Consider the following 24182-nt stretch of genomic DNA (forward strand, 5'->3'; position numbering starts at 1 on the left):
ATGATGAGAGTATTCAAACAAGCACCTCATCAGGAGGACATGGGTCTCAGCAGTCGACTGATTCAAGTGCTACCTTTGGGATGGCTGACAATCAGCAACCCAGTAGTGAAGAATCAGGACCAGACAGGGCTGAGCATGACACTGAATATGAGGACAACAACAATTCTGAGGGAGGAATTCAGGATCAACCAAACATTAATCTTAGGAGGTCTTCTAGAAATATCAAATTTCCTTCTAAACTTGATGATTTTGTGATAGATGGAAAAGTAAAATATGGTCTAGAAAGGGTCCTTAATTATGCTAATTTATCTCCTGAAGGGATGTGTTTTGCTGCTATTCTTAATAAAAGCTGTGAACCAAAAAATTTCTTCGAAGCTAAAACCGATAGCAACTGGGTTGATGCCATGAATTTAGAAATCAAAGCCTTACATAAAAATGACACATGGGAAATTATTGACTTACCCCCTAATAGGAAAGCTATTGGATGTAAGTGGGTATATAAAATAAAGTACAAATCTAATGGTGAAATAGAAAGGTATAAAGCTAGACTTGTTGACAAAGGTTTTAGCCAAAAGGAAGGCATTGACTTCTTTGACACATTCTCACCAGTTGTAAAAATGGTCACTATTAGATGTGTTTTGTCCTTAGTTGTCCACTTTGACTGGGAAGTTTTTTAACTTGATGTTAATAACGCTTTCCTTTATGGTGAGCTCAATGAAGAAGTCTTTATGTGTTTACCTGATGGCTATGATCAATCTAACGGGACTAAAGTTTGTAGATTAAAATAGTCTCTTTATGGCTTAAAACAAGCACCTAGGATGTGGAACTAAAAACTCGTTTCTGTTCTATGTAATCTAGGTTTTGAACAAAGCAAATGTGATCATTCCATGTTTACTATGACAAAAGATTCTCGCTTTATTATTCTTCTTCTCTATTTGGATGATATTATTATAACTGGTAATTGTCCTAAGCATGTTAGTGAAATTAAGTTATTACTAAAATCCAAATTTTCTATAAAAGACTTGGGCAATCTACAATATTTTCTGGGTCTTGAAGTTGTTAAAAATTCTGCTGGCATTTGCTTAACTCAAAGAAAATATTGTTTAGACTTACTTGCTGAATTTGGTATGACTGGTTGTAAGCCAGTTAGTTACCCCATGGAACCAAATCATGTTTTAAACCATTTGTTTGAAAAAGATAACCAACCATTAGCAAATATAACTGTTTATCAAAAATTGGTTGGAAAACTAATTTATCTTTCTCACACTAGACACTAGACCGGATATTGCATATCCGATTCATTATCTCAGCCAATTTATGCATTCCCCTACTCAAACTCATTTTAAAATTGCTATGAGATTATTAAGATATCTAAAGGGTGCCCCTGGGAATGGAATATTCTTTGCAAAAAGGGACTCTTTAGAAATGAGGGCCTTCTCTGACTCAGATTGGGCTAAATGTTTGGGAACCCGAAGGTCTATTACCGGGTTCTGTGTCTTTTTAGGAAATAACCTTGTTTCATGGAAAAGTAAAAAGCAGTCCACCGTGAGACGATCTTCTGCTGAAGAAGAATATCGTTCAATGTGTGCTGCAACATGTGAAGTCATGTGGATCTCCAACTTATTAATGGAATTGAAGGTTGATGTCAAACTTCCTACTCAGTTATTTTGTGATAATACGGCTGCTATATCCATAGCAGCCAACCCCATATTTCGTGAATGCACAAACTATTTCGAAATAGATCTCTATTTTTTTAGAGAAAAAATATCTAAAGGTATTATTCAAACGGTGGGAATCAAAACAGAAGATCAAGCTGCCGATATTCTCACGAAAGGCCTATCTGCAGGACCACATGAAAAGGTATGTTCTCTTCTTAACATGTTCGATTGTTTCAAGTATTTAACTGAGAGGGGGTGTTAAAATATCCTTATCCTTTATTCTTATTTCCAATTCAATACTCTTAATATTTTTTCCATTCTCTTAATATATTTTCCTTTTTTGGTCTTTTTTACCGTTTGTGCGAGATTTGGCTTGTGCAAGATTGGGCTCTCTTCAGTGGGCTGCTTCTAGGGTTCCCCTGCCTTTTTATTCCTCGGTCCTCTCCTCTGTCTCGGTATCACAATAAACAAAAGTGCAGTACCAATAGTTGCTCTCTAGAACATTCCAAAGGCTGCTGTGTTCTGTCCTTGTTCGAGATCATCCTGTTGCTGCTGATCAAGATTGCTTATGCAGAATCTTTGGTTGAAGACCTGCTGTTCATTGTTTGTCTGTAAACGGTGGTCCTTGTCACCGTGTTTTATCCTGTTTGTAATCGATAGTCTTGTGAATCTTCGGTTGAAGATCTGTTCTTTCAGTTTTTGATAATAACAATTACCATTTTTCACAAAAACCTGAAACCCGGCATATTTGGGACGGGTTTGGGGCCAGGTAATCGGGTATGATATATTGTGTTAATGGGCTTTGACATCCCTTGAAATACTAGTTTTTTCATGAGTTGTCTAGTTGAATAAATGTAAACACGTAAAGTTACCTCTCTTGGTTCTTATTTAGTCAGCTCACTTAATAATCTTTGAAATCAAATTGGTTGACATGTTTCAATGTAGGTACCATAAATTCTAAATTCTGACTCACATGATGACAATGCTACAATCGTTTGTTTATGAATTGCCCAAGTTATAGGTACATCATTATAGTAGCATTTCATTCTTGTAGTTCCTTTTTCCATCATTAGGATTTACACTTGTCACTGTATCCAATTAGATCATTATTTTCCCTTTGTTATATTCAATACCATAGTCCAATGCTCCTTTAATATATCTTATTAGATGGTTTACTACTTGCATGTGAGTAGTTCTTGGTTTCTCCATATATTTGCCTACAAATCCTACTCATATGTAATACCTGGTCTAGTAATGTGTATGATATCTTAAGCATTCAATTCATTTTCTATATTATGTCTTATCTACCCTTTCACTTTGATCTTTCTTGGATAGTTTTGATACCACTTTGTAAATAGGTAGCATAGCACACTTTAAACACAAAACTATATTTAGTAGAGAGTGAATAACACTAGAAATATAAAACTTGCATATGTTGAATGTTTACAGGTATTGGTGGGTAATAAACCGGCGCCAAAACCTTATGTGAGCCGGACTAAATAATACTAATGTGACACATAATTACATACTTAGGACTAACAGTAATGTTTAATTCAGTGCTTAACATTATATGCCAATAAACGCTTAGGAACAAACAAGAATACTTCATACAACTCACAATTTTGACTGTTCTTGAATTTGCTCCTGTTTCAAAAATCACAAAAAATTAAAACAAGTAATAACTTAGGGACGATATAAAGAAGAAAATAATAATCATCAAATTCACTTACCTCTGTGACAAAGAAGGCATGGAAACCATATGGAACCCTATAAGGCAATGGGACGATTGCAAATGGATTAGGAGACATTGTTTTGGCATCTATTATTGTTACTGATGATTTCCTGCAAACAAAAATCACATAAATATGATAATGACTAAAATATAATGAATATATATAGGTACCTTTTGCTTTCATCATGTGTAAAGAAGATCAAATAGCCATCATCTTCTTCAGAATCCGGTCCAGGTTGATTAGGAACAAAAATGGCCTCTGAACCAAATATACCTAGCCCAAGCTCATAGATTCCTTGAATATTTCCTCCGGTTTTAATCTTTGTCTTTCCAGTTTCAGTTTCTGCATGTAAATCAAATTTCACAATCGCCGTCACTTTTCCGATGTTGTCAAGCTTAGTTGCATACACATATCATTGTTTCCTGAAATCATATATTATTTATTTTAAGTACATACTATTGAATTTGTTATTGTAATAATGTTTTATTACCTGCCGGTGTAGAACTGGTTGACTTTGGGAAAATCAACCGCGGATTCTGATAGCTTTTTCTGAGAAGCTATACCAGTCTCCATGTTGAACCTCATCTCATACCTGAAAAGCAAAATTTGAATTTTAGATTTACTAATTAAATGGTTGTGCTTAACCTTTATTGAGACTTACAGCTCGTTTGTGAAATTGTAGCTTGGAACCATATCCAAATTTGGATTTTGAAGCCGACATGCAATTAAAATAACTTCATTTCCTTCCTCCCATGCATTGGCTGGTAAAGGTTGAGGTTAATACCTCATAACAGCAGAAAATGAAATAAACACAGAGAAAAATAAAACTCACCAGTGTGAAATATGAAGCAAGTTGGAAGTTCAAACCATTTAATTTGGAGCTCGTTCTTTGCATACCGTGGAAGTATGCCAAATCTAGCTTTCTTGGTTGCATCAAATACGTAACTAAACTTTTCACCCTTCACCATTTCCTAAAAACAACAAAAATATACATGTTTTACGTTTGTAAATTTAACTAAGTAACCCCTTAATTATAAAAAGAACAACCCCAATAGAGTCATAACACATAGCTAAGATTTAAAATATAATAAAATACTTTTGGTCTAAAGTACAAAGGCAGATCCATGAAAATTGCATAATTCTGAGTAATCGCAAAGTCATGCATCATTATTGATTCTGGAACTGTTATTTGCACTGGATCATTCATGACACCATCTTTTGAAATCACACGATACGTGACATATGGCGGTGTTCGTGAATATCCAAACGCAAACATCTCACCTGAGAACAACATCTACATTAAGAATGATATAAAATTGGAGAATCGAACAATAGTTCTATTAATGGATCAAATTTTACCCGTTACTGGGTCAATCTTCGGGTGAGCAGTGAAGTTGTGAGAAAGCCTTTGATCATAATCCATTAATCCAAGAGTTTGAAGGTCACCATCCTCCAATACCTTAATGACATCTGATTGAAATATATAAAATGTGTTAACAAGTTTTCATAAAACAAAATGTATCATGAAGTACTCATATTCTCGAGCATGTGCGTACATGGTTTATCTCCTTCGGATAATGCCAACAGCTTTCCATAATGATATATGAGAGCTGTGTTTCCTTGAAGAAAATAAAATAATTTTAATGCAAGACAATGAAGACATAAGAAGCCATGATAACTAAAATGGTGATAATTGACCAGCCTACCTGTCCCATTGCCATATGAAAGATCAATAACTTTGAGCTTTGATCTAATCATCTCTATAAGGATCATAGAAAATCCAAGTGGTCCTTTAAGATCTCCAACCTGAGAATAGTGTGCATGCATTTGAGAAACATTAATTAAGATGCTTGGATACAGGTTTAATGGAATACCTTTATAAACTTAGCTCCGCCAAAGAATTCTTCTTGGGTCAAACGAGATGTTCTTACATAACGCGAGAGATAAGATGGCTTTCCATCTTTTATTCGCAACCCGTGGATCATACTGCATCTTGGATAATGTCATAAATATTGGAAACTGAACAATCAAAACATATAAGTGTAAAAAATAGATGATCAAGGAGCAAATAACACATACCCATCTCCATCAAACCTGCAACAAAATTTAAAAAATGTTTGGTAAGATTTAAGATATTAATCAGTCATGTACAGGGGCGTTTTCATTTCAGATCCATATTTAAAAAGAGACCCGCGGAAATACACTTGTACTGGTAGATATAACTAATAGGGTAAGCGGTTACATAACATATAGTCTAACGACATAACTAAAGCGCGTGTTTTTGGGTATGAAATGTAAATAATTTTATCCTTTTAAGACAATAAAATAATTGTAGATGTTTTGTACCAGTGATATCCAGCCACAGGAGGAAACTTTGAATTTGGGCCTACTCTAACAAATTCCCCATTCAGACACTCCTGTAATGTTTACAAAGCTTTTGAAGTTAACTCCATTATATACTAGCACCAAAAGACAAGAATTCGAGATATACATGAGAAACAACATCATTATAAGTGAAGACCTCAACTATTACTATATAACTGTCTCAATGAAGTTTATCATATTAGAAGAAATCTATACATACAAAATCATGAAAATAATCATTTTTGAGGGTCTAAGCAACAATAGTAATCATGACTTACAACAACAGTTTTGCAGACCAATTTTTATTCGTCTATGTGTTAGCTTCTTCTCGACTAGTTCATAAAGATTGTAATGTAATAGTTTATGAGTACATCAATTACAAAACTTTTGTAGCAAACATAAATCAAGAATATAACTAAACTCATTACCGATAGTAGGTGCGTAAAAACTAACCGGTAGGCGACCGATAACGGGCAGATGTTTCGAAGGAGGAGTCTCATGAACGGGAGCAAAATTATGAGAGAGCCAGTGATGAGGTTGCGATGAATCATACATTAGCTTCACTATAAACTTCTCCATCCAATCAACTACTATGGAAGTCAGGCCTTTGTTTGGCTTAGGCTTCACCACCACCACTCCTCTGTTTTCCATGGCGCCAATCTGTTTCACTGTATTAGTGTTTGGTAATGTAATAAAATGAAAGTTGTTGTTTATTACAAACCACTTTTCTTAAATTGTAGAAGCCATGATGATCGCGATAGGGCCAGACCAATAGTATAAGTACCCCAGCCTAGGCCTAGGGTCTCCAACTAAAAGAAATTTAATATGCAACTATTATTAGTAGTGCAAAGTTATTGGTTTACATTCGTTTGATTCCTTATACAAGCACAGTACTCTGTGTTATAATTGTGTTAGATTTTTGCTTGATTTCAAACACGAATAAATGAGTATCGTTTATAATAATCAAAGAAGGAAACCGGGTCTCAAATTTTATTTCGCCTTGGGCCTCCAAAAAGGTTGGAATGGACATGTACGTAGGGGTGAATAAAAAACTGAATTAACCTACCCATACCGAATTAACCAAAAAAAACCAACTGAAGAGAAAACCGATGGGTCAGTTAATGATTTTCAAAAAACCGATATTCTTGGGTCGGTTATGGTTTTCCATTGTTCCATAACCACTATAACTGAACTAACTCGCATATTAATATAGTCACGGTTAACCGACGCTTTACAATATAATATAATAGACCAATATCAATTTTTTTGTATGTAAGCATGTTTTCTATATTAAAGTAAATGGATCATGAATTTTTCAATTAAGTATATGATTTGTTCGTGTATTTTAATTATGAAGTGTAAATATAAACATTATGAGTTATAATGTAAATATTATTTTAGATATGTGATTTTGACTCAGTGTTTGACTAATTTATAAATGTTTATACTATATCATATTGTTTTTTTTTTTTCAAAAACTCGGTATAGATTATATGTATTTTTAATGTTACGGCTAAATAATTATAGCCCAAATTTTTAGGTCCAAATAATGTCCAATTATGTTTTTTAGAGCTTTTTAGGAATATTAGATTTTAATAATCCCAACTATTCGTCGTTAGCCGCCAAAAGTCTTCACTTCAAAAATAACCACTAGCAGTCTCAACTATTAACATATTGGCCTCCAATGGACCTTGACTAACAAAATCAAACGCAGTTAGTCTTCGGTCGCCGAAAAACTCATTTTTGGCCGGAAAACTCAACATTTTCGTCCCAAACCTCTTTGTAACCTTATTACGGACATTTAGAAACCTTTTTCTAGTAAAAGCCCTAACTATTGAAGTCGCCAGAAAACTTCTCTTTGGCTGGAAAACTCAACTTTTTGGCTGGAAAACTAAACATTTTTGTCTCAAACCTCTTTGTAACCTTAGATCGGACCTTTAGAAACCTTGTTTCTGGCCAAAAACGGTTTTCCGGCACCTGAGACTAACGGCATTAGGGTTCTGTTAGTCAGGGTCCATTGGTGGCCAATATTTCAATAGTTGTGAATTATTTTGGGTTTTTGTTGTGACAGAAGCTTGGCTCGCAAGTTTGTGATAAAATATATACAAGACTTTTGGATGGCAACTGAGGAGAGAGATCGAACAAGATTTAAGCTTGGGACGCAATACAGTTTGACGGGGATTTTTGACACACACAGGATGCAAGGCTAGGCTCTTTGCAGCTTCCTCGAGGCGGACGGTTTTCTGAGTTTATACTCATGTTTGATGTGTTTTTAACCTTAACAAAGTTGTATGAATGCATTGGTGTGTTGGTTTCTTTGAACTATTTGCATATGTTTTGAGTTCTTACTTTACAACTTGTTCGGTTGATGACAAAACCTAGTAGCTTGTTGGGTGACATAGAATAGGTTGACTCACACTAGTAAATAGAGTTAATCAAACTATAAAAGATCTGATGACAATGACCTATTTTTTATTACCATCTTAAATCAACCAACTTTCTAGCATCATGTTTATGTGGTGGCCAATTAACTGAGTAAACTGAGTTTTGTGAAACCTATAACCTGAAGTTTGGAGGAGGTTACGTTTTACAAATATGATATCTTTTCTCTTAATTAGTTTAAAGTTTTTCTTCAAATCAATTAAAACCCCCAAATTAAGATTAGTGGTTAATTAATTAGATAATATAGTTAAAACACAAACCACATATTCCCCGTGGATACGATACCCTACTTACGCTATCTACTTAGTTTAATTAGGTTTTTGTATGACCCTTAAGACAGTCGTCAATCTTCAAATTTAAATTGTTAACTTAAGATAAGATGTTTTTAAATAAAACAAATTATCAATCATCAAAACCTAACTTAATATTCTTGGATACGTACAATATCCACACTGTAACTAATATATTAATCAAAATTAAAAGAATATTAACATAACATTACGTAAATTAATATTAACATTACGTAAATTAATATTTTACATGCTTTAATATTAATATAACATTTAACATTATATTGATAGTTTGATAACGATATTATATTAATATAATAAACATGGTATTATACCAAAAATGTGATTATATATATCCTATCTGCTCTTCTTAGTCAGGTGTTATAACCTTTAAAAAAGACATTATTTGATTGAGTTTAGTTTATAAAAACAAACCTAACTATTAACATTTTTATTATTTAATATGTGAAATTACATTTATTTAACCTTGTATTACACGAGTTTTTTAAAAATATAACTTTTTTTTATTATTTAGTATACAAAATTACATTTATTCAACTTGTGTTTGTAATACACGGGTTTTAAAGATAAGTTTTATTATTTGGTATACAAAACTACATTTATTCAACATGTGTAATCCATGGGGTTTTTAAAGATATATATTTTTTTATTATTTGCTATATAAAATTACATTTATGTAACACCCCAAAACCCGAATGTTTATATTTGCCGTATGTTCCTATATGACTTAGCATGAAATAAATAACTAGGCTATTTAACCTAGTTAAGTGTGTGGTTAAAAGTATTAAATGACGAAAGTAGTGCAAATTATGTTAAGTAACAAACACGAGGGGCTAAATGGAACAAGATGGAAGTTGGGTTATTAAAATGAAATATCACCACACACAAACACACACTTCGTGTGTGTTCTTGAACGTTCAGGAGCTCCAAAGAGCCAAAACCCGAACTCAACTATAACCATCAAATTGAAGGGTGAATCAAGGTTTAAATTCACAACCGAACATGGATTAATGATCACCTTTACAAGGGGATCATAAGGTATGTCTTAAAATTTAGATTGGTGATTATGCACGAAGTGGGTTTTGTTAGAAATCGCGAGATTGTATGAAATTGAGTATGAGTATGTGTTAGAATCATCATATAGGACATGGATTATGCGTGGCTTGGGGTAGTTTGATGTTTGGAGGTGAAACCCACTTCTAGTGGTGAAGATGGCGACATGGGTGTGTCACCCATGTCCAATCCTTGTTCAAATCTTGTTGTGCTATGTTGTATGTAATGCGTTCTTGTTAGGTAGATTGAATGTGATATGAATTTGTTGATATTTTTGTGTTAATTGATGATTGAAACATGAAGTAGGAAGTAAAGCATGAAACACTTGTACATTATGCATAAATTGTGGCATGCACACCAAGTGTTTGATAAAATGCCTAGGTGAGATTAATAGATGAAATGGTATGCAAGTAATGGATGAAAACGTATAATATGGGGATATGTTGTATTTGATGATAAATAAACATGAGAAATCTATTTTTAGATGGATCTCATGTAGGATTTGGTTGGCCATGTTATTTGGTAAAAGTATGCATTAGAATATTGTACTCTATATTGGCGTGGTATGATGTTTAATACATGTTTGAATAATTGCTTAATCAAAATTGATAAGTAAAAGTACTCTATACGTGAAGCATATGAGATCATTAGAATAGGAAGAAGTTAGAATGATGTTGGGTTGTTAAGCATAGGTCATGGTGTTAGTTGTAGAATTATGTTACTAGAACGAACGGAATTGAATATGTTTGGTATGTGCATATAACTAGATGATCATGTGGTTGTATGCTTATTGCATCGTGAGTATGAAATGTATATAGTGTCACTAATATAGTCTACTATAATGACATAGATGTATGAGGTTAAGTCGAAAGTTCATATGATAAATCGTTGACTTTATGAAAGTCAACTGTGCATAAGTAGCAATGTTAGACTTTCTGTCACAATTTTAATATTATAGAAAGTCATATGATGCGTGTTATATCCATATGTGTTATATGTGATGACGTGATGAATTATATGAGTTTGAAAAGATTGACTTGTGGAAATATGCCTTATGCTTGTTGGAATTGACTAATGAAAGTCAAATGTGAAACATGAATTTGATATGATCGTTAATATGTACAATCATGTATGCTAACAAGAATGTGAATGCGATGACATGAAAGTATAGGGATCATGTCAAGATGGATGGAAGCATGGAAGGCTAACGGGTGAAAAGGAGACGAGGAAATGGATGCGAATACGGACACTTAAGGTAAGTGATTTCCAGAATCACTTCTTATTTATAAATGAAGTTTTGTATGATATATATAGGGAACCATGTAAGAATTTACGGGTAAAGGTAAGTACCAAGGTAAGTTCATATGAACTTCGTCTATCCTTAATGTAAATTAAGATGATAGTCTCATCGAGTTAATGGAATGTTCATTATGTTGCTGAATGTTCATCGTATTAATGGAATGTTCATTATGTTGCTGAATGTTCATCGTGTTAATGGAATGTCCATTATGTTGCTGAATGTCCATCGTGTTAATAGAATGTTCATTATGTTGCTGAATGTTCATCGTGTTAATGGAATGTCCATTATGTTGCTGAATGACCATCGTGTTAATCGAATGTTCATTATGTTGCTGAATGTTCATCGTGTTAATGGAATGTTCATTATGTTGCTGAATTTTCATCATGTTAATAGAATGTTCATTATGTTGCTGAATGTTCATTATGTTGCTGAATGTTCATTGTGTTAATGGAATGTTCATTATGTTGCTGAATGTCCATCGTGTTAATGGAATGTTCATTATGTTGCTGAATGTCCACCGTGTTAATGGAATGTTCATTATGTTGCTGAATGTTCATCGTGTTAATGGAATGTTCATTATGTTACTGAGTGTTCATCGTGTTAATGGAATGTTCATTATGTTGCTGAATGTTCATCGTGTTAATGGAATGTTCATTATGTTTTTGAATGTTCATCGTGTTAATGGAATGTTCATTATGTTGCTGAATGTTCATCGTGTTAATGGAATGTTCATCGTGTTTGTTGGAAGTTAGTCGGTTATGTTTGTTTGTAATTGCATTGATTTGTGTTGATATGATTGTAGATAAGACTCAACTTACAAATAAGTGAATGTGACTTGTATATATGTATGTATGTATGTATGTAGATATGGATCTGTAGCGTGTGTAAGTAGTGTGAACTTGTATGTACGTGCATATGAATGGGATACGTATGAATGTACTTAGATATATGAAAGTGTATACACGTGTTGTAATCTAATGATTGTAGATCACTGGTATACGTATATGTGAAAATGTGGGTTTTCAATATGTTTGAGATTACGTACTCCTAACCATGTTACTATTGAGAATGAAATAAATGGAGTGCAGGTATGGGAACGCTGGACTCTCGAGGAATTGATGTCGGACACGAGTAAATAAAATTAAGAGGATGTTTCAATGGAATACCTTACGTAGTTAGAATGTGATATAGCCTTTTAAGTATATGTATTAAATTATATATGATGTTACCATGTACTAACGTGTTGGTTATATATGGTAACCGCAGGTTAATCAGATATTCATGATAGACATGTGAATGAGGATCAAGTTGAAGATCATGGATTGTACGGGAAAGCGGTCATGTTGTTTGTAATCATTTGTTAACATAGTTACATTAAATAAATGATGAATGATGTATTTATGTTACAAGGGTTGACCTAAACGATATTTAAGTATGTTAGAGTAGTTAAAAGAAAGAAATTTTACGGTTCATTTTCCGTTGCGTCGTTTTGGGTCAATCCGTGAATAGGGTCTTACAAGTTGGTATCAGAGCCATGGTTTGAGTGAAATCAAGTATGAGGAGATAAATACTTGAACTCAAACATGTGTGCTCTTGTGATAAGGAACCCGTATAATCCGAGACTCGATCAAGATCTAAGGGTAGAAGTAAAGGTAAGTATGTGCTTAAGTATGTATTTGAATTTTGAAGAAAACTAACAGTATGTTATGTGTAAGGTAAGCATAATTGCTTGGAAAGGATGATCCGTGAATGCGGTCTAGGACCGATATCAAGGCATGTAATAAGACAAATTGACCCAGGTACGTAAATTTAACATGTGGGCGCATGTAATGGTATAATCTAGCAAGTGAAAGAAAATTTTAAATTAAATATAATAATGACATGGTAAAGAAGTTTTGAAAATGTTACACGTGCCGAAACTTAATTCTTCGGACATAAGGTGGCGATTACACGAAGACACGAAACTAGTATGTGGATTGTGTACCAGGCCAGTACACAAGAAACATATGACGTTCGTGAGACCGTGATAATTGTTAAAGGTATGTCCGTTAGAATTAGGTAGTAGGTGGACGTGAGGGTGAAGAGAAATGCAAGACTTTCAGGAATGAAAGTATGAATGATATGTTAGAATCTGCGAGACGGATTCAACACATGTAAGGAATGAAAGGTATGAATGATATGTTTGAAACCGCTAGACGGATTCAAACATAGAATGAATGAAGGGTATGGATGTTACGTTTGAATTCGCGGGACGGATTTAAAACATAAAAAGGATTAAATTAACCCACCTCAGGATGCGTCGATAGTTTGACCATGGTTGCATCAAACGAGTCATATAAGTAAATCTAAAGCAAATGAACAAAAGAATAATCATTATTGGCACGCAAACCTAAATTTTAGACGAAACAAAGAAGTTTTGAACAAGTTATGTGTTAGATGTGTTAGTAATCGACTCTTAGGAGTCATAATGAACGATGGGCTACGACCCGGACAATAATTTAAGTGTGAATGAGAAGGGTAAGTTTTGTTAAGAATACTGAAATGATGTAATGAATGTCTCTGCAAGTAGGCATGAAGGGAAAGAAGTACGAATGTGTACCTCAATACATCTACGATAAGTAAGAAATGTCGGTTTGACCTTGAAAAGTCAAACTGCAAAGGTCGACAAAATAAGTAACCAGAATAAAAGAATTGTATGTAAGGAATGAAATGTGGGATGTGTTATAGCATGTATGTAGGAAGATGTAAAAGGAATATGGGTCAGTAATCACCTAGTATAATGAATGTTTGAATGAAAGGTGCTAACCACCGGTTTTCTAGATGTTAATGGTAGAATTCTGAATGTGATGAAACCAATCAAATTGGTGAAATATTATGCACGAGTGGAAGCCCATTACAAGGATGAATGAAAGCTGGCCTGGTACGGTTAGTACTCGTGAAGGAACGGATCGCTCTGGTTTACGGACCGCTGAAGTATGAAATGAAATCGAGATAAGTATAATGTTTTAACTCATACCGGATAGATATGGATTAGTAAATTGAAAGCGGCTTACAAGATGAATGATGGAACAGGTATGGTAGGGTATGGAATGTTTGACTTTTAATAGTTGACGTAAGAAGAGAACTATGTCATTAAGAACTAGATCTTAAAAGTTTTGAGCGAAAATTTCGGGTATTGGTTAAACTCTCGTATGAAGAACTTGCATGATACGATTGCTTAGGCAAATTAAGTAATGCATGAATTGAGAGGAATAGTAATGTAGAATGAATGAGGTGAGTTGAAGTTAACATAAGGGTACGTATAGTACAAATAACTATAGGAAACGTAGAATGATGTTAACTTTGGAGTTAAGTGTGTATATGTGACTATGAAATAGTAGTTTTGTTGCGATAACAAAACAAGAACTAAATGTTATATGATATATGTATAGAATATAATCTAAGAGGTGGGATGAAGGTATTAGATCTGTTATAACGGATCATACGAATGTAGATACGATAATAAGTGTGAAGAAGTATGTATATTGACCCACTACAAACGGGCCAAGGAAATGAGGATGTTATGTAAAAGTAGATTATGAAAAGTATGGACTTGTTAGAAAGAAGTCAATTATATGAATAGCTGTGAATCGAGAATGGATAGTTACTTAGTATTATGATGTACCTGTCGAAATTAAACATAGATGTGTATGTATAAATTACGAATTTAGATCGTATGGTCGATGAAAATAATAGGAATGTTATTAATGGGATGTTAGAATTGTTTCAAACAAAATGGTATATTATGCGTGATATACGAGTATTGGAATGATGAATAAACCACTAGCTATGAAGTGAGTTAGAAACTAGCGTCAGCTAGAGAAAGTGACACTAATAAGAACTCTGGGACGGGTCCTTGATGATAGAATGTCGTCATTAGATGGGCTCATAGTCGTGTTGATGGGGCGGAAGGGAAAGGTAATTAGTGTTAATGGAAATGAGAAAGGTTTCGGGGACGAAACCTCATTTAAGGGGGGTAGACTTGTAACACCCCAAATCTCGAATGTTTATATTTGTCGTATGTTCCTATATGACTTAGCATAAAATAAATAACTAGGCTATTTAACCTAGTTAAGTGTGTGGTTAAAAGTATTAAATGACGAAAGTAATGCAAATTATGTTAAGTAACAAACATGAGGGGCTAAATGGAACAAGATGGAAGTTGGGTTATTAAAATGAAATATCACCACACATAAACACACACTTCATGTGTGTTCTTGAACGTTCAGGAGCTCCAAAGAGCCAAAACCCTAACTCAACTATAACCATCAAATTGAAGGGTGAATCAAGGCTTAAATTCACAACCGAACGTGGATTAATAATCACCTTCACAAGGGGATCATAAGGTATGTCTTAAAATTCAGATTGGTGATTATGCACGAAGTGGGTTATGTTAGAAATCGCGAAATTGTATGAAATTGAGTATGAATATGTGTTAGAATCATCATATATGACATGGATTATGCGTGGTTTGGGGTAATTTGATGTTTGGAGGTGAAACCCACTTCTAGTGGTGAAGATGGCGACATGGGTGTGTCACCCATGTCCAATCCTTGTTCAAATCTTGTTGTGCTATGTTGAATGTAATGCGTTCTTGTTAGGTAGATTGAATGTGATATGAATTTTTTGATGTTTTTGTGTTAATTGATGAATGAAAACATGAAGTAGGAAGTAAAGCATGAAACACTTGTACATTATGCATAAATTATGGCATGCACACCAAGTGTTTGATGAAATGCCTAGGTGAGATTAATAGATGAAATGGTATGCAAGTAATTGATGAAATCGTATAATATGGGGATATGTTGTATTTGATGATAAATAAACATGAAAAATCTATTTATAGATGGAATTCATGTAGGATTTGGTTGGCCATGTTATTTGGTAAAAGTATGTATTAGAATATTGTACTCTATGTTGGAGTGGTATGATGTTTAATACATGTTTGAATAATTGCTTAATCAAAATTGATAAGTAAAAGTACTCTATATGTGAAGCATATGAGATCATTAGAACAGGAAGAAGTTAGAATGATATTGGGTTGTTAAGCATAGGTCATGGTGTTAGTTGTAGAATTATGTTACTAGAACGAACGGAATTGAATATGTTTGGTATGTGCATATAACTAGATGATCATGTGGTTGTATGCTTATTGCATCGTGAGTATGAAATGTATATAGTGTCACTAATATAGTCTACTATAATACCTTACATAGTTAGAATGTGATATAGCCTTTTAAGTATATGTATTAAATTATATATGATGTTACCATGTACTAACGTGTTGGTTATATATGGTGACCGCAGGTCAATCAGATATTCATGATGGACATGTGAATGAGGATCAAGTTGAAGATCATGGATTGTACGGGAAAGCGGTCACGTTGTTTGTAATCATTTGTTAACATAGTTACATTAAATAAATGATGAATGATGTATTTATGTTAAAAGGGTTGACCTGAACGGTATTTAAGTATGTTAGAGTAGTTAAAAGAAAGAAATTTTACGGTTCATTTTCCGATGCGTCGTTTTGGGTCAATCCGTGAATATGGTCTTACAATTTATTCAACACGTACAATACACATGGTTCTTAATGTTTCTTTTATTATTTAATATGTAAAATTATATTTATTCAATCCGTGTGATAAATAAGACTTTTAAAGATATATAGTCTTATTATTTAATATATAAAATTATATTTATTCAACGCGTGTAATACACATGGTTCTAACCGAGTTATTAATAAATTAAAGGATAGAATTAATATAAAAAATTGGATTAGTTTGGATTCTACTGAAAATATTAATACGGAAAAAATTGGAAAATTTGGATTGATTTTATCTAAAATTTTATTCATCTATATATTAATATCTTTTAATTGGATTAGTTAATATATTAATATTAATAGTAATATTGATAAAATAAATTAGATATTGTGGCCTGATATTAATTGGAATCTTTTATTAGAAGGTAAATAAAATTAGATATTTATATACTATTAATTTGAAATATTTGTGTGCATCTTTGGTTGTAAGTTGTGTTTAAATGGTTGTAACTTAATCAAATATAGGTTGTAAGTTGTGCTTAAGTGGTTGTACCTTAAGCAAATAATAATGATTTCATTACCTTACCAAATTCAATCTATTTTGTATGCATGTATGGTTGTAAATTGTGCTTAAGTGGTTGTACCCTAATCAAATAATGGTTTCATTATCTTACCATATTCAATCGGTTTGATCCATTCAAAGTTGTGTTGTTTTATTTGTAAATTATTATTATTTATAATAATCTAATTAATTTAGCCAAAATCTTGTATAAATATAATTTGCAACATATTGATGCAATGGTTGTTGTAAGACCATGTGTAGTGGGGCGTTTTTTTTACAAAAAAATTCAAAAATAACGCCCAAAAACGCCCCCTTCCATTACATAGGGCGTTGTTTGGCTTTTTTTTTTGAAAAAAAATGAATTTGGCGTTTTATATAAAACGCCTTGCCCCCTTCTCCTTGTCCAATCATCTTTCATCTCCCTTTTTGTTATCCAATAAGATTTTTTAGGTGTTTTTTCTTTATTTTATTTAATGCCCCAATAATGCCCAATAATGCCCCATCCCCACTACACCCATTTTAGAAAACGCCCAATAATGTCCCTTTGCTGACTAGACCGCCACATGGCGTAAAATGCCCTAGGGTGGGGGCATTATCTTCCCCTTTCACTACACATGGTCTATTGTATGTATTATGGTTTGTATAGTGGTAATGATATCTATACTATATAATAAAAGAAACCTGTTTTGAGACACTTGTCATTCTCTCATTTAATTGATTAAAATTATTAATAATACTAAAAATAATAATATCTAATTTAAATTAATACGAACTAGATGCTTTACGTATATATAATTTAATAACCATTTTAGCTCCATGGATAATTTTAACAGATTTCACCAATTTTTATTAAAATTCTTATTATTAATAATATTAATTTAAGCAAATCTAAAATCTAATCTAATACAATTTTTTATTATCAATAATATTTAATCAAATCTAATAAGAATTCATACGAATTCCAAAGTTGATATTAACTTTCAAATAATTAAAAAAAAATCCGCCTAACATCACAAATGTTTCTGTTAAATTCGATTAATTAATTTGTTCAATAATCACTATTATCTTTATCATTCAGTACGGTTAACCGATTTATCATAATACAACCTCCAACCTATTCGATTATATGATTTTTCAATCTTATATTAACTAAATAAATAAATATTAATATTCAATCTTATCCTACTTTAAATACAAAAAAAATCCGTTAGTTCAGATTAATATTCAATCTTATCCTACTTTAAATATAAAAAAAATCAGTTAGTTTTTTTAAATATATTTTTTAATTATTTGGTATATAAAATCATATTTATTCAACTCATGTAATACACAGAAGTTTTTAAACATATAATTTTTTTTATTATTTGGTAAACAATGTTACATTTATTCAACCCGTGTAATACAATGGTTTAAAAGATATAATTTTTTTATTATTTGGTAGATAATATTACATTTATTCAACCCGTACAATACATATGGTTCTTATAGATATAACTTATTTTATTATTTAATATATAAAATTACATTTCTTCAACCCGTGCAATAAAGAAGGCTTTTAAAATGATAATGTTTTATTATTTGGTATATAAAATTCATTTATTCAACACGTGTAATACACGGGATTATAACCTAGTATATTATATATAGATTACGATGAACCTGTCAAACGAGAAAAATAGACATTGGTTCATTGTAACGCGCGAGTCCTAGATCAACTTAGTTATTTTATTTTATGTTTTACGTGTCGGTTTAATTTCTTCGCATTAACACCGCAACTTCAGTGTCGGTTGTCGCTGATAGTAGTGTGGTATTAGTGCTTGCCCCTGCCGCAACGCGGAGGTGCTTAATACTAGTTTGTATAAAATGCTATATTAACATATAAATATAATGTATTTTTTAAATAATGGTCGTATCTCAAAAGAGGATATAAAATTAATATTTTATGACCGAATAGGACATAAAAAGAATATTAGGTTGTTCTATATAAGACAGATAAAAGAACTCATGAAAATTTATATAAAACAAAATAATTATTTTAAAACATACAACAGAGCCAAAATAACTTGCCTCTACCTTATACAGAATCAGATCCTAGATAAAGCAAAAATACAAATTCTTGTGGGCTAGTTTTAACCCATTATTTTATTTTATATTTGATAACCCCATTTTTTTTAATTTCGCAAGCACGTATCAAACCAACTCAAAATCCAATATTCAAATTGTCTAAAAGAAAACGCCCAAGTAAGAAAAACCAACAACACTGGTGGTAAATGTAAGTTGAACTTGCGTCACATGTAACAGGCTAAGAGGATTCATATTAGAACAACTACAATTTATTACATTGAAGTCTCTTTAATGGAGGAGAAAGTTTTATAGAAAATTAAGGGAATGATTTAACCCCACGATTTTTCTAGAACCCAAACATTATACCACTAAACCACCAGGTGTCGTCATCTATGTGAATAGTTAAGTATTAAGTTATATTAACAGGAAATTTTAGGTGAAGCAGAAAATCAATTATCTAAATACATAGTCTAAGATCATAGGAATACAGTTGTATATATAAAATATCCTAACTAAAAATAATTTCAAAGTAATAAATAAAAACTAGGATATGATGGTATACGTACCTTACACTTAAATTTATGCTCATGTTTTGTTGTTAGTGGTTTATTGTATCTACCACAAATTTGATCACTGGTCACAAAAGTCCTGCGGCCTGTAATTAACCTCGCAAGAAATTAACAATAAAGTCTGAAGGAATTGCTTTATTTTTTTTTTTTTTATTATCATGATACACTACAAAGATAACAAAGCAATGCTGGAAATTATAATACAAGTATATACCTGGATGGACGTCTAAACAACTAAATCCAGACGAGCTCAACAAGATCTATTATTAAAAGAGTAACTCAACAACAACTAACATGAAAGCAAAAGAATGTTTGAAGATCGAGTCTCTAGAAGTACATACCGGATACATCATGAAAATAATAAAATGCAGCCGTGCTCTTTCTTCAATGGAGAAGAGACACATATATAGTTAAGAGAGAGAGAAGATGATGAATAAGGACAAACTAGCTTGTGGAAACCTATTTTTTTGTGATTTAGACACGTCCGTGTTTGAAAAGTAAAACTACAAATTAAATTAGCCCTTTAATTAGTTTAAGAAAGTTAGGCTAAATTTCATGCCAATGATGTCCAGCCCAGCTGGACGGAGGTGTGAGGGTTTTCCCCATAGGCTCGGGTTCGATCCCGGTCTGTGGCCCGCACAGGATTGTGGGGTGGGGGGGGGGGGTCAGTCCCCGTTTGGAACTCCCGGTCAAACCAACCGGTCAAGTGTGGGATTCGATCCTGGGTCTTCTCGTTTGGGCTAGTGTCGTCCAAAGAAAAAAAAAAGGCTAAATTTCATATTAGCCCTTTAATTAGTTTAAGTAAAACTACAAATTTAATTAAACCTTAATTTTAGCTTGACTAAAATTTTAACAATCCTAACAATGGTGGGGGTCTGTCTTTCAACTCCCTTCACATTTCAGACTTCCTGAATAATTGGCGGACCTAAGTGTTTGTCTGGGTTGGCAGACACATCCCTTGAAAAAAAATTAGTGTATTTATTTGGCAAAAAATCTGATCGCACCCCTTGAAAATATGCTTGAACCACTCACCCACACCCTCAACAAATAATTTATGGGTCCATCACTGGTTGTGGAGGGGCAACATGTTTGGCTCTCTAGTCCGCTCTGGTCTCCTGGAACGATGATAACTCACTGCAAAAGATTGAAATTTGGCAGCCCTGAACAACATGGGGTGGTTTTCCCCCTTTGCCCGCTTGGGCCCGAGCCTCTCATGAATTCCACTCCGACCGGCCTAAAGATACATTTTACATTAGGTATTAACCATAAGGAATTGATTTTAAGTATATAACTAACTAAACAGTGGTTTACAAGTGTTTTTCATGTTCATATTGGTGGTTCATGTGTTTTTTTTTTTCTGCTTTCTTATTAGTGGAATATTATTGTGTTATATCAATTATTTATGCATGTTTAGGTTTAATAAAAGATGTTTTAAACTTCTTTGTCTTGTAAGTATATAAGTATGATAGGATTACAATACACTTGACACGATGCAGTGTTGTAAAAGTCGCTAGGCGGTCCCTAGTCGGCCGACTGGGGAGTTGGGAGTAATCGGAGTACTCGGAGAGTACTCGGGGAGTACGCGGACATGGTAAATATAAAGAAAATTAATTGTTATATATTATATATATATGTTAAAATAAGCATAATTCATGTCAATTGAGTATAATTTAAAATGAAACATGTTTAAAGTTCAAATATTCTGAATACAAGTCCAGACTAGTCTGAGTACAAGGTCGAGTAGTCCGAGTACAAGGTCGAGTAGTCCGAGTACAAGGCTGAGTAGGCCGATATTGACCGAATTTGACCGAATTTGACTAATTAAAAGTCAACAAACCACGTTGACCGCATAGACCGACTAGGCCGACTCTTTCCGACTATGTCCGACTAGGCGCCGACTAGGCGCCGAGTTTGACTGAGGCCGACTAATTAAGTCCGCCTAGGAGGAAGTCGCCTCAGAGGGGTTCCGAGGACCGAGTACTCGCCGAGTACTCGGCCTTGGAATCCGACTTCTACAACACTGACTCGATGAATATTAAGTTTTTTAGCCGGTCTATTTTGACCTGACATGTTTTGGCCTAACTCATTTGTTCTAACTTTTATTTTAACCAACTATCCTTGACGAGTTGACTCATGCCATTTTTGAACCCACTCACAAAAACTTCTGGATCCGTCACTACTTGTAATCACACGTGTTGTCTTCTACACTTGATACTCGAGTGTCCTCTTTCTGGTTGTAGATGTAAAAATATAGGTACTAAAGGAGATATGGTGCTCTAACGTAGCAATGTTATCTATGGCTCTTACAAATGAAATCTATCAAGAGTTTCTCCATTGCAAGAGTGCTAAACAACTCTGGGATTGCTTAGCTGAAAAATCTAAGGGTACCTCAGTGGAGTGGAATGTGATCCTCAAAGTGAATCAACTAAAAAAATATTTTGTTGATCCTCAAAACAGTGATTGCATTGAAAACTTCAATTGCAGTAAACTGGTTCATCTCCATTCTAAAGAAAAGGAGGAATTGGATATTTTACAATAACTTGCCGTGCTAAAATTCAAAACAAAAGTAGGACCCCCCGCAAACAACAATGTTTTCGATAGCCTCTCGAAGACCATCATCAAAGCAGGATACCGAATTGGATATTTTATCTATCGGTGGGTCCAGTTCCTGTACGCCCAACCCGCTAGGTTGTATGTTGGCAGTGATTGTATTGGGGCCACCACTGGAGTGCAACAAGGAGATCCCTTGGGGCCCCTTCTCTTTGCCCTAGCCTTACACCCACTTATTCTTCGTGTCCAGGAGCACTGTAACCTCCCCTTTCATGCTTGGTATTTGGATGATGGCACGATTATAGGTAATGCAGTGGAAGTTGCTAAAGCCTTGGACATCATCAACACGGAGGGACCATCCCTAGGGCTCCATCTCAATATTAAGAAAACGGAAGTGTACTGGCCATCGTGTGACGGACTCAAGGTTCAGGACGGCCTTTTCCCGAGAGGGATAGGTAGACCTGAGAGGGGGGTTAAGCTCCTTGGGGGGGCGGTTAGCCGAGATTCTGTTTTTATCGGGGAATTAGCAGGGCGGCGGGCAGTGACAGCGGTTGACCTTATGAAACTCTTGCCCTGCCTCCAGGACCCCCAGTGTGAGCTTCTTCTTTTAAGGTCATGCATGGGGGTAGCTAAGTTACTGTTTGGGCTGCGGACCTGCCAACCACACTTGATGGCCAATGCGGTATCCTGTTTTAATGATGGTCTTTGAGAGGCTATCGAAGACATTGTTGTTTGCGGGGGGTCCTACTTCGGCGACCTTCAGTGGCGGTTGGCATCTTTGCCGATGCGTCTGGGTGGTTTGGGCCTCCTCTCAGCTCGGGATGTTGGAGTTTATGCTTTTGTGGCGTCTAGAGCTCAGTCGTGTGTATTGCAAGACCATATCCTTCGGAACAGTAGGGTTGTTAAGCTTGATGTAGACTACCAACAGGCCCTTGAGTACTTAAGTATCTCTCTTCCAGACTTTGATATTGGCGGTTTCTCTAATATGGACACCGCCCCCCCCCCCCCCCAAAGCCACAAAAATTTTTGGCGAATGCCCTATTTGACAAAATAGCTCGGAGTCTGGGAGAAACATTCGATTTGTCTCCCCGCCAGAAGGCGGTGATTGAGTGCTTGAAAGGCCCCCATGCGCAAGATTTTTTGACTGTTATCCCGATCGAAGGGCTGGGGCAATGCATGTCGGCTGTTGAGTATAGGGCTATCCTCAAATACCGGCTGATGATCCCTATGTATTCAGAAGATGAAACCTGCCAAACCTGCATGGATAAATACGGGGAGCATGCTATTCATTGTAAGGAGCTCCCTGGTTTCAAATATCGGCACGACTGGGTGAGAGATGTTTTAGGGGACATCTTGAGGAGAGCGGGGATTTCTGCCAAGAAGGAGGCCCCTGTGAATTTCCTTACAGATCCGATGGAAGGGAGATCTACATTGAGACCAGCGGATCTGCTTGTCTTTGGCTGGGCGGGAGGGAAACATGCTTATGTGGATCTCACAGGAGTTTCCCCCTTAGCTGGTTTAAGGGAAAGCGGGTTTGTAGCAGGACAGGCTATAAGGAAAGCGGAATCTAAAAAGGTGGATAAACACGCTAAAGCATGTGCTGATAACCAACATGCATTTGTCCCCTTCGCCTTCGACACCTTTGGCTCCCTAGCTCCAGAAGTTATACGTTTGTTGACTAGGGTCCAAAAGGTTGTCCACAGCAGCTGCTCATCAACAGGGGGGCAGGGGTTTGTCTTTAATAGGCTAGGGTTTGCTATTCAGAAAGGGGTAGCGGCGCAGCTTGTTGCTCGCTTACCTGCTATATTGATGTAACTCGGCCAGTATTTCAATAATTATAAATTTACATTTCATCTAAAAAAAAAAAAAAAAAGCATTTTACAAAAGAGCAAGAAGAATCCCTCTAGATGATGATGCTCTTGGCTTTATAACAATCACTCATGATGTTATTCTAAACTTGTCATTGGAATCTCATAACATATCAACTCCCAA

General features: G+C 34.5%; 1 long non-coding RNA gene and 1 pseudogene across 3 annotated transcripts; one reads left to right on the top strand and one right to left on the bottom strand.

Moving 5' to 3' along the window:
- Positions 1–3063: 3063 nt before the first annotated feature.
- On the bottom strand, positions 3064–20038 carry LOC110918041 (annotated as a pseudogene).
- Positions 9459–16413, top strand: LOC110918043. 3 transcript variants are annotated; one of them, XR_004883082.1, is made up of 3 exons: positions 9459–9546; positions 10733–10816; positions 16208–16413. It is a non-coding gene; the product is annotated as an uncharacterized LOC110918043 (long non-coding RNA). The 3 variants fall into 3 exon arrangements; XR_002581040.2 differs by lacking the exon at positions 16208–16413 and adding an exon at positions 12128–12319; XR_002581042.2 differs by lacking the exon at positions 16208–16413 and adding an exon at positions 12128–12319 and having other exon boundaries at positions 9469–9546; positions 10728–10816.
- Positions 20039–24182: the final 4144 nt, after the last annotated feature.

Source organism: Helianthus annuus, chromosome 16 (assembly GCF_002127325.2).
Source record: "Helianthus annuus cultivar XRQ/B chromosome 16, HanXRQr2.0-SUNRISE, whole genome shotgun sequence".
Taxonomy (NCBI): Eukaryota; Viridiplantae; Streptophyta; class Magnoliopsida; order Asterales; family Asteraceae; genus Helianthus; species Helianthus annuus.